Genomic DNA, 11,892 nt, shown 5'->3' with positions numbered 1-11,892 from the left:
CTGCAATCTCTTTGTAGTTATAAATCCCACCAAATCGCTCTGGCCCGTTCAGACAACACATTTGCCAACACAACCAGCCTTTTGACCTCACATCTCCGGACTTGAAAATGGCTCAGACCCTGATAGGACTGAGAACCTGAAATCTACACTTCTTATGTGATAAAGATTGATAGAGATGTTTCCAAATTTGACAAGAATCCTCAATATTTATTGTTGACTGTTGAACAACATGGGTTTGAACTGCACAGGTTCACTTAAATGCAGATTTTCTTTTTCAATAGATACCTGTACTGTTTTCAACCCCTATGGTTGGGAGTCCATGGGTGCAGAGGGCTGACTGTATGCATTGATCTATGATGTTTTATATAGATCATCTCTGGATTTGGTATCCACAGAGTGGGTGGGTGGGGTGTCCTAGAACCAATTCCCTGCGGGCCAACTAAGTTTTGGGGGAGTCAAAAGTTATATGCAGATTTTCGACTGTATTGGGGGCAACATCTTGTGTTGTTCAAGGGTCAACCATACCATTAACAAGTTGTGATGCTGAAAGGATGCTATTACACAATAATAAAAAGCAAGTTTTGATCATTCATGCTGGAGGAAATATTGTTATCGCTTTTCTCAATAAAAACGATATTGCAAAAGCACTGCCATAAGAAGAGATGATCAAAGAGTATGCAGACAAAAAATATAGGAATGAAGTATTTTAGGGTGTGTCATGAAGTTACTACACTTGATCTTAGCCAAAAGGCCGAGAAGCGATTGTCATGAAGTTAATTAATTAAAATATATATCATTTTTTAGTTTTTAGTGTGGCAATTATTGTGTTTTCAAATTTTATAGCTTCTACATTGCCCCTTAATATAGAATAAAATTCATTTTCATATCAGATCTTTTCACAATTATTATTCTTTTCCTCAAAGAGAGACCCCAAAATTATACAAGTTGTGGGCCCTGAAAACCTGAATTTGCCTGTGGAGCCAAGGAACAAACTAGACACACCTCTGATTACAGGCGGGCTGAGCAAGCCCTTGGAAAACCCTGTACTAGTCTATCTTCAGACATCCCTGTCCCTTCTGACCCTGGCCGCTAAGCCTGGCCTCCGCTTCTTGCCTGCTCTCCTCCCCCCAGACACTCAGGTGAGGCCCAGGAACCAACACTGTCACCTGTATGCTACCCGCCTCCTCCCTGCCTCTGCTCCTGTCAGCACTCACCTGTGCAAACTCAACCTCCGGGACCTTGCTTCAAGTCAAGACTGAAAGGCCCTTTCATAGCTTACTCTGTGATGAAAAATGGCCTGACTAACCACTAGATATACAAATGACCCATACAATCTTGAGTTTCCCAAAGCTGAAGGTGTATATGTAAAAGTAGGAAGACCAGCACTTGGAGATGCTGGGGGCAGGCCCTCTGTGCATCTCTCAGCACTGAGGAAGCTTTTCCAGCTTGCTGGCGGCTGGGTGGGCCGCAGTCCAGGAGACCTTCACATGCTGCCGCTGGTATGGACCACTATCTAAGGACAACAGCTGCCTGCTTAGTTTCTATTGTTCAGACCTTTTCACAAACTCTTTGGGAGATGATTGATTATGTGGTCATCCCAGAGGACAACCCCATGGGCTTCTGTTTTCAAAATTGTGTAGACTTCCCCCTCCACTCTGAGGCATAGAAGGAAAAGGACCTCCGCAGCCATCTCCTCCTCCCAGAACGCACCTCTTCGCAGCCCTGCCCCCAGTTTGGCAGTGTTCTCACCACTCAGCGTTAGTAATGCCATGGAGCCTGCCAGTCACCTTTTCAACACCATTCTCATCCACCCTGAGGTCCGTCCCCTTCAGTGGTCCCCAACCCTGGCTAACTGACAAAGTCATCTGAGAGCATGTGAACAGCACAGCTCCCAGCCTCACTATGGACAGACACACTGAGTTGGGATTTCTGGAAGGTGGGACTGGGAATATTTGGCATGTCCTCAGGGAATGTCAATGATTTATTTATTCATCTTTCTCAGATATCTTTTCTACTCTAGTTGCTGGCTAGTCGGCCTTGTGCTACGTTGCCAGTCTATTTTCATAAAGCTTCCATTTACCTTCCGTCCTGAAAGACAGCTGACTCCTCACCTTTTAGGACTAGAATGTTCATTCAGCAAGTCCCAACATTGTTCATCTTGACTGTTAACAGCCTGGAGACTGACATCTATTCTGGGTCCATTTAGGCCATTGTACACACAACAACCAAATTGATCATTGCAAATACAAATCTAAATATACTACTTAGAGCCAGTCCTGGGCCTTGCATGATGCAGCCTTTTCCTGGGCCTCAGTCACCTTTGTCACCAGCTTGCATTTCGGTCACACTGTGCTCCTCCAGCCTGGCCTCCTGAGTTCTTTGAATGTCCCATGTTATTTCCACTGCCCCATGACTTCTACAAATGCTGACTGCATATTGCCCAATCAGGGAACTGAGCGTATTCTTAAAGCCAGTAAGCCTAGGCAGCAAAAAATTGAGCAAAAAACCTTTAGGTCATATAAATGAATCTTGACCAACAACTTCTACCATATACAAATATCAACTCAAAGTGGATCATACACAAAGATGTAAAATCTACAAGTGTAAAATCTGTAATTATAAAATTTCAAGAAAATCTTTGTCACTTTAGGCTAGATAAAGACTCTTTGAAATCAAAAATCACAAATTATCAAAAAATTAATGAATTGGACTTCATTAAAATGTAAAACTTCTGTTCTTTAAAAACTTTGTTTAAAACATAAAACATACACTAGGAGAAAATACTTGCAAAACACATAGGATAAGTATCCAGAATATATAAATAACTCTCAAAAATCAATAGTAAGAAAGCAAACAATCTAATTTTTAAAAAAAATATATTTTATTGATTTTTTACAGAGAGGAAGGTAGAGGGATAGAGAGTTAGAAACATCGATGAGAGAGAAACATCGATCAGCTGCCTCCTGCACACCTCCTACTGGGGATGTGCCCACAACCAAGGCACATGCCCTTGACTGGAATCGAACCTGGGACCTTTCGGTCCGCAGGCCGATGCTGTATCCACTGAGCCAAACCAGTCAGGGCAACAATCTAATTTTTAAATATTGGACAAAATATTTGAACAGAATATATACCGATGGCAAATAAAAACATGAAAAGATGCTTTTCATTAGTCTTTAGAGAAATGGAAGTTAAAACCACAATGATGTACTACTATATAATTATCATAATGGCAAAAAAAGGAGAGAAAAGTTGGAAGGGTGGGAGGAAGGAAGGAAGGAAAAAAGGAAGGAAGGAAGGAAGGAAGAAAACTGACAATAGTAAGTGTTGATGAGGATGTGGAGCAACTAGAATGAGAACTCTCATACATTGCTGGTAGGAATACAAATTGATACACTTTGGAAAAGAGTTTGGCAATCTCTTATAAAGTTAAAAATGTACTTTAAATAAAATATCCACAGTTCCACTCCTAGCTATTTACCTAAGAGAAATGAAAATTTATGTTCCTACAAATGTTTATAGTGGTTGTTTTAAAAATCATGCTAAATGTTCAAATATTGAATTTTTTTTAAGTTTGTGATACATCAGTACAAGGGAATGCTACCCATCAATAAAAAGAAACAATCTGCTGATTTGTACAATATGAATGAAGCTGCACTATACTACCCCACTAAGTGAAAGAAGCCAGACTCAATGACTCCACAATGTATGATTCTATTTATATGATATTCTGGAAAAGGCTAAGCCTTCCAGAGGTTCTGTGCATATGAAGAGAAGACAGATTAGTGGCTACCAGGAGCTGGATGTTAGGGGAGTGGACTGAATAGAAAGCAGAATGAGGACATTTAATGGGGTGATGGGAATGCTCTATAGCTTCTCAAAGTGTGGCTATGTGACTGTATATACTTGTAAAAACCACACAGAACTCCAGCAGGGTACGTTCTACTGTGTGTAAAATATAAAGTCTACTTAAAAATGGTAAACATAACCAAACAGAGAAAATAATTAGTTGACTAAACTTTTGAATACTATCGCTTCAATTATATATTCTCTGTGGAATATATTCTAAGGACAAAAAGAACTGAAATGAAATTTGGAACTTAGTCTGTTTAGTATTTGCAATAAAATTGGTGTTATACATATTAAACTATTTTATGTATAGAATAGGATAAAGCAAATAAGTAAATAGATTAATAGTATTAGAAACTAATATTTGAAGAAACTAATATTGAATACAAAATTAAAGAAAGTCTAAAATTTTTATACTTTTTTTTACTTAGAATTGATATGAACTCATAATTAAAAACTTTTTTGTAATATATTTTTAATGATTTCAGAGAGGAAGGGAGAGATAGAAACATCAATGATGAGAGACAATCATTGATCAGCTGCCTCCTGCACGCCCCCTACTGGGAATTGAGCCCACAATCTGGGCATATGCTCCCTTGACTGGAATCAAAACTGGGACCCTTCAGGCCACAGGCCAATGATCTTTCCACTGAGCCAAACCGGCCAGGGCTGAACTAATAATTTATGTACATTCTAGCACTGTCTACCCAAATTAGCTAGAAATAATGACACTTCAAGAGGAATGAGCAGAGTTAATATTCAGCTATTGATTTCTGAACATATTCCACACGTAAAATACCATGATCTGTTACAGTAACAATTAATTCTGGGTCTAGGGCAAGGAAAACACAAGGGACAGTGTAGTGAAAAACAATAACAAATTGCTCAACTACTAACAGGACCATATCAAAGAAACATGAGAGCCTTCTTGAAGCAGCTGATCCTCGCCAAATTTGGAACATTTGAGTATCAAAAAGAGCAATGATGGCAATGAGTTACAATACATTGGATTTTTAAAAAGATTTTACAATGATAATGGAGAAGGAGCAAGATTGATAAATAAGAAAATCTCTTCTTTGTAGAAGACTATCAGCTAATAAATGAAGAAGGAATAATAGTATTAGAAAAATTACCAATTTGCAAGCTCCAAGTAATAATTGTGATGGGCAACCATCATTGGTGGGTCATGAAAATATAAGATGAAATGTTGTTAGGGAGCAGATTAATCACATAGTCAAATTACCCCCCACCTCCCTCACACAGATTATTTACTAATCTCAAAGGGGGAAATCTACCTCACTATGCAGAGGCCACCACTAGTCACCACACCACTTTAGCCAAGTGACCAAACAGGATCACCAGTCTGATGCCAAGTTCTTGCCAAAGAGCCTGAATCTAACAATGAATAATCAATCAGGCAAATCCATAACTACAATGAATAATCAATCAGGAAATCCATAACTAGAAGATTTCATCAGAAGACTACCCTGGATTCTTCAGAATAGAAATGTGGGAAACAAATAGAAATGTGGGAAACAAATAGAAATGTGGGAAACCTGTTCTAGATAAAAAGAGACTGAAAAGACAACCAAATGCAATGTATCAACCATGATGGACTCCTGCATCAATCAATCAATCAATCAATATAACAAAAGACATTCAGAAAACAATTGGGGAAATTTTAATATGGACTTCCTATTAATTATATGATGGACTTATTATTAATCTGGGGGTGCATGAAATGGTGCTGTGGTTATGGTCTCATGTTTAGGAGATGTACAATAAGGTCCATAGAGGTGAAGTGTCATAATGTTTGCAACTTACTTGCAAAATATTTCAGTAAGAATGAATGAATGAATAAATATAACTGATAAGTATAGATGTAGAATATATGGATTTTTTTTATACTAGTCTTTATCATTTACGTAATTTGGGAATATTCAAAATGAAATGGTTGAAAGATTAAAAAAAATAACTGCCTTGATCAATGAAGCAAACGCCCAAGAGATGTATTTACTCACACTGGACAATGCATTCTGTATTGTGGTTGGGAGAAAGAAGTTAGTTTCGGAGGTTGCTGACCTGCGGTGGGCGTTGGTGCTGCTGGGAAAACCCGAAGCACTGCTTTCCATGCCTGGGGTTCCATTGCCCAAGGCCAGATTGCAAACTTTGCATTTTCCCCAATTGAGTATCTGGAAGAAGCAGGCAATACTAAACAGCAGAAGTCTGTGCTTCCCAGCAGTTTGAGCAAAGGCATTGGACCAAAAGGTTATTAGTTTTAATTCCAGCTAAGCCACTGGCAAAATGATGGCTCCCCTCAAATTCCTTGGGAATAGATGGAAAACACAGGCTTCCTCAGAAACCTGCTACAATATTTCAGCGGATCGCTTTGGGAAGTCACTTTCCTCCATTAATTAGTCTAACAAACAACCATTTATCACCACTCATTTTTACCTACTCATGAGCATCACATCTAATCAAATTTAGGAATAAGAGAAGACAAAGACTTGATATAAAATCGCATGGCTTTTTTTATTTTGACAAGCTTTTGTGAAACTACCGGTTTTGTTTTTTCTCCTTTGCTTGATGTTTTACAGAGCATTAGATGTTCTCCAAGGAATATTGTGGGGAGAGGGGGCCATGTCTAGACAGAGAAACGAACACGGCAAGTTTTCCAATGAAACAAATGAAGAACGTTGTCCAAGCTTTGCATATACTAAGGGCCCATCCCAATCAAAGGACTCAATCCACTCCACTCCAATTGTAAGAGTATGCTTTGAATATTCAATTTTAATAAAATTCAAGCCAGGCTTACGGTTGCTCAATCGTTTTAAGCAGGTGCCAAAAATCTAGCCAAATGTATGGAAGCGGATTCCTCCTCTGTGAACCACCACAAGAACTTTGATGTTTATGCCGAGTAGAAGGAATCTAGGTTGATTGCCCTCTCTTCCAAAAGACCATCCCTTTCTTGGTAAAGTGCATTCTTCCTGATTTATCCAGCTTGGAAGGACACCATGAACTTGGCGCTCCAAACCTACTTATTAAAAACCCTTGCCCCTTTTATTCTTTGATCAGTCTTGAGAATCGGAAACTCTCATACAACAAAGTAATTAACTTTTGCAATTTTTTTTCATTTTAAAAAATCTCATTTTAAGATTACCCAAATGTACTGTGTACTGGCATCTTCCATTTACTATTAATCCTTTTTAAAAATACTTTAAACAGTAAAGATACATTTTTAAAAATTTACCATCAGTCCTTTCAAAAAGCAACACAATTAAAACTAATTCCTCTGATACTGGATTTCATAAGTTAAAAAATGAGTTTGCCTTGTACTTCCCAACCCACCTGAGGTTCCTCCAGAGAAACTCCCACACAATGTGCTGCCTGTTGTTCTTAAGACTTAACGGTGCAATTTAAAAATATAACTAAGCAGCTATTCCAATGAAAATTCATGTAAATACCTCAGTACACAAGATTTTTTAACGAGTTACCACATATAGCACCTCATTCCTGGTAGCGTTCGGTGCAAACGTCCTGTCTTAATCCAACCACTCACATTTTCTTCAGACCTTGAGCTGTCTTAGTTTATTTCTGAATCTCAGCTGACACGGCCCTAAAAGGGTGAAAGAATTAATCACGCTGACGTCATGTCAGATAAGGCAAGCGCAGATTTTGAAATGCATGTTTGGCATGTGGCATTGGAATTTAAAACATCCTATATAAAAAATTCTTACACAGCAATTGGGAGGTTCGTCATGGACCCAGGCACTAGAAAACCATGTTTGTTTTTTGATAACTCTGCAAGGTAAATGTCTTTATTCCCTCATTAAGAATTATACGGGGCAGTTACACCGCACCCATTGCCCTCCGTTGTAAAGAAAATGCTAGGTGCGTTGTTTGTTTTATGCAGAGGTACAGCCAACCAAACATGCTAAACTACTTAGCGCAGTTTATTGACACTGGCAACGAACAACAAGTTAGAAAAGCAAATGACGCAGATGGTATGCTGGGGAGTTTTCAAGGTTTCTTTCTCCTCGGCCCCCCTTTCCTTTAGAACAGCTTTCTACGTTGAAAACATGTCGAGAATTTGGAAAGCAACAAGCAATCAGGGTTTTTTTTCCCCTCTTAAAGTTATAATTTGATAATGTGCCAATCTCGTACAGTGGACTTTTCAAATTTAACCAGTTTTGCTCATTCAAAATGGGAAGGTCTGTACAATCATAAATACCTATAGGTATTTGTTAGGTCTTCGAGCCTGAACTAGTAAGCAGAAATCAAGTGAAACCTTTGCAACGAGCAATTTTCCAATGGCCAAATTTCAAGGCAAAAAATAACACTAATATCATTCACGTATATAGTTTTAGTTTTGACCAAATAGTTAGTTAATTTTTTGTTCTACATGAAAAATAAAATTAGTCTCAGTCTACAAGTACCCATATAAATAAATTTTTAAAGACAATATATGCATTTGAGAATATGTATAGTAGCATAGCATAGTACTTCATGATGTGTTTATTTCATCATTTATCATTACTGCATCCTCAGGTCTCATCAGTTAACAATTTTGCACAGAAGTGATGTGACACAGTGGAGGAGAACATGACCAAACTGGATTTTGTCCTGTCATTTACTATTTCTGTGAACTTGAAGAAAATTTATTAACCTTCCTCTGCCTTAGGATCTTCATCTGCAAAATGTGAATAATAATAATACCTTCTCTTAGGTAGACTATATGAGGATTTGAATGAGAAATATTTGCAAAATCATTGGAATAACTCCTAGCACATAATAAACAATTATTGACAGCTATTCCTTTTAAACTCTAGAAGCCTCTTTTTTAGAATAGTATTCAATTCAGTCCGCAAATACATCATTCAAAAGGCCATTTATTTGAGAAACTTTGATATTTTTCTGACTTCATGTAATGCTTGTCTAGCCTGTTAAGACTTCTGTATTCCCTTGGATAAGAAAGGTTGTATTTATTTGCACGCCAAAATGCAGAACATTTGGTATTTCATTATTCCTCAATATAATCTTGGGAGGCAGAAAGCATGATTATTCCTATTTCACAGATGAAAGAACTGAGGCGAAGAGCCCGAAGGCTACAGAAGCAGTTAAGTGGTAGAGGCAGCATTCGAATCTGTGAAATCTGACCTTAAATAAGAATCATCAACTTAGTATCTGCAAAGCCCTATATCGAGTTATTTACATTATGTGAGAAAAGGACCCATGTGTTTGGGACTCACATTAGGAAGAGAGAAGAAGGTGAGCTCAGTGAAGTTTGGAGTTTGCGTTTTAGCACCTGCAGGACAAGAGAAGAACACTGAGTCTCCTGGCTGAGAGTGGGCAGCGATCACGTCTGTATGAACCGCAGGCATTTGAATCACATTCCAAATCTGCTGTTGATCTCGCCTTCTGATCCTGGAGTGTGAAAACAAAATCCAGACTGGTGGAGCCAATATACTGCACTCTGACTTAGAGATAGATTGTAACAGGGAGAGAACAGAGGGATTCAATGTCTATTTCTACCTCAACAAACTAAGCTGCCAGGAGATTTTAGGCCAAGTATCAGTAACAGCGCTGGCTCTCATCACTGTGTGGACTTTGGACTTGAGGGAGTATGAACAGTGCTCACACTTGGTGTTTATTAGCTCACTTAATCCTCACAAGAATCCTGCATGATGGTACCATGATCAACCCGCTTTGTGGAGGGAAAGCTGAGGCAGTACAACTCCCAGTGCCTGCCTCAAGCTCCATCGGTGACAAGTGGGCAGGATGAACGCCAGGCGAGGGGACAGCCGGCCTGTCCCTCAGCCCCACAGACATGGGAAGGAAAACACCCAGTTCTGGCCCTTTGGACCTAATGACATCATGACACAGGCTCACCCACACTCACACTCCTTCACACTTCACTTTCACCTCAAGGTGTGGGGTACTTTTACAAAAAGGAAAGTGAATGGTTGCTGGGGACTGTGGAGAGGGAATTGAGGAGCTTGTGTTTAATGGGAAGGGAATTTCAGTTTGAGAAGATGAAAAAGGCCTGGACGTGAACAACCATTACCCATTGGTGATGGCTGCACCACAAGGTGAATGTACTTAATGCCACCGAACTGAACACTTTAACATGATTAAAATGATAAAACTGTATGTTATCCATGAATTTGACTCCTACAAAAACAAAACAAAACAAAAACAAACAAACAAACAACCATAAATAGGAGCCAAAGGAAAACACTTGTGGAAGGGACATTTGACCCAAAGTGTCCGTTGTGCCAAGGCTGAGAAACCTTGGGTTCCAGGAGGTGTGACAGAGAGGTGACAGTGTTCTGTAGAAAGTGTATTGATTTGACTGGTTTTATTTTTAGAATTTGAGCGAATGCTGTCTGCCTTTACCCTGGAGAGAAAACAGGACAGAGGTTTATTAAGCTCCTGGGAAACTCAGCAGAGAGCTTGTTTAAAGAGCAGTCTGAATTCCTAGGCTTGGAATACAGTTTTCATTGAATAATGGTGGTCATTGTTCAAAGTGGCTTCTGGGCTAAGGTGGTCTTGTCATCTCTCAGGGTTTTATTTTTGGAGGAAAAGTGATATATTTCCAATATTATCTCAGCTAGATCATTCAAAATTACAGCACAATCTTCAAGTGAGAACAGATTTTCAGATTTAGAAGATCATTTTTGCCCACTAATCAGCAAGGTAGGAAAAAAAAAAGCCACAAACCTTGGAACTAGCTAAAACCCCAAATTGTGGTACCCAGGCCTTTTGTCCATTAGGATTGTATCTCTCAATGAATCAAAACCTTACCCTTAAAGGTCGAGGTTTTCGTACAAACCAAGATAAATAAAACTATTACTTTTTTTTTTCAGAATGTCTGGTAGAAATATAATTTCGCATACCTGTTGGTTTTTTAAAAATCTGCTCTTAAAAATGGAAAATAAAATGTAATACCATGTTATTACTTACAGTTGTCATTGGCAAAGCTTCTAGCTGCCTGCTGAATTTCAGGCACTACCCAGAGTTGTTTTCCTTTAACAGGATTTTTTAATGAAGATCTCGAAGTAGAATTGCATGCAGTCCTATGAAGGATACATTTTATTCATTTCATTTCCAGTTTGATTTTTTAACTGTTAATTTTATAATTTTCCAGAAAGAAAAAGCTGTGCATTGTGTGGCATGGCATTATGCTATGAGCTTTACACTGTATGTATTTGCATGGCCTTGTGCCCTGCCTAGGACTTTTATCTAAATCCTTCATCCCTACAAGCCCATGGGACCTTATCTTTGGAACCAAAGCGCTGGAAAATATTTTATATTTAAACTTTTATTTTGCTAAGCTGTTGATAGAGACAATAATAGAGATATGTGAGAAAAAGTTAAAGTTTGTGTCTTTTCTTTCTTTTTGAAAAGCCTCAACTCTTTCTAGAAGCCCCAGGGAGCCTTCCCTTCATTCATCCATTCAACAAATACGTACTGAGCACCTTTCATGTACCAGACACTGTTGAGAAAATGGAAACACAAAGGTGAGCAAAAACAGATTGTCCCACTTTTGTGAAACTGACTTTTTAGTAAGGCAGTTAGACCTCATACCACTAATTAAATGATAATTCATGAAACTGTTAATTATTTCATTATCATTGCAAATGCTTCACAGAGAGCCAGGGGGTGTTATGAAAGTTTAACTGGGTAATCTGGTCTTATCTGGGGGTCAGGGAAGATTTCTTGAAGAAAGGGATATTTGAGCTCAGTACCACTGATAGATCCATTCAAGTGTCCCCTGCCCTTTAAGGGAGCCCACACCTCCTATTCTAGAACATGCTCAGGTTGCCCTGAACCTTGAGGCCCTTGTCCTAAGATCTCAAGCCTGGTTCTTGGGCTTCTGTGGGTCTCTTCCTTGGGTCCATCATCCCAAGCAGGACTGCTAGACTTCAGCGTGGGCCGGAGGGGCTGTTTGCAGAGTATAAGCATGCATGGACTTTGATGTGCACACTGGGATGTTCACAAGTCCTTTCATGATGTGAGAAGAGACCAAGGATGGGGGAAGAA

At 39.0% G+C, this 11,892-nt stretch overlaps 1 pseudogene; it reads right to left on the bottom strand.

Annotated features, from left to right (window-relative positions):
• Nucleotides 1-606: 606 nt before the first annotated feature.
• On the bottom strand, nucleotides 607-763 carry LOC111826571 (annotated as a pseudogene).
• Between the last annotated feature and the right edge of the window lie 11,129 nt (nucleotides 764-11,892).

The sequence above is a fragment of the Myotis lucifugus genome, unplaced genomic scaffold, assembly GCF_000147115.1.
Source record: "Myotis lucifugus unplaced genomic scaffold, Myoluc2.0 scaffold_1, whole genome shotgun sequence".
Taxonomy (NCBI): Eukaryota; Metazoa; Chordata; class Mammalia; order Chiroptera; family Vespertilionidae; genus Myotis; species Myotis lucifugus.
The sequence above is the reverse complement of the archived record's forward strand: the minus strand, read 5'-3'. Positions and strand labels throughout refer to the sequence as shown.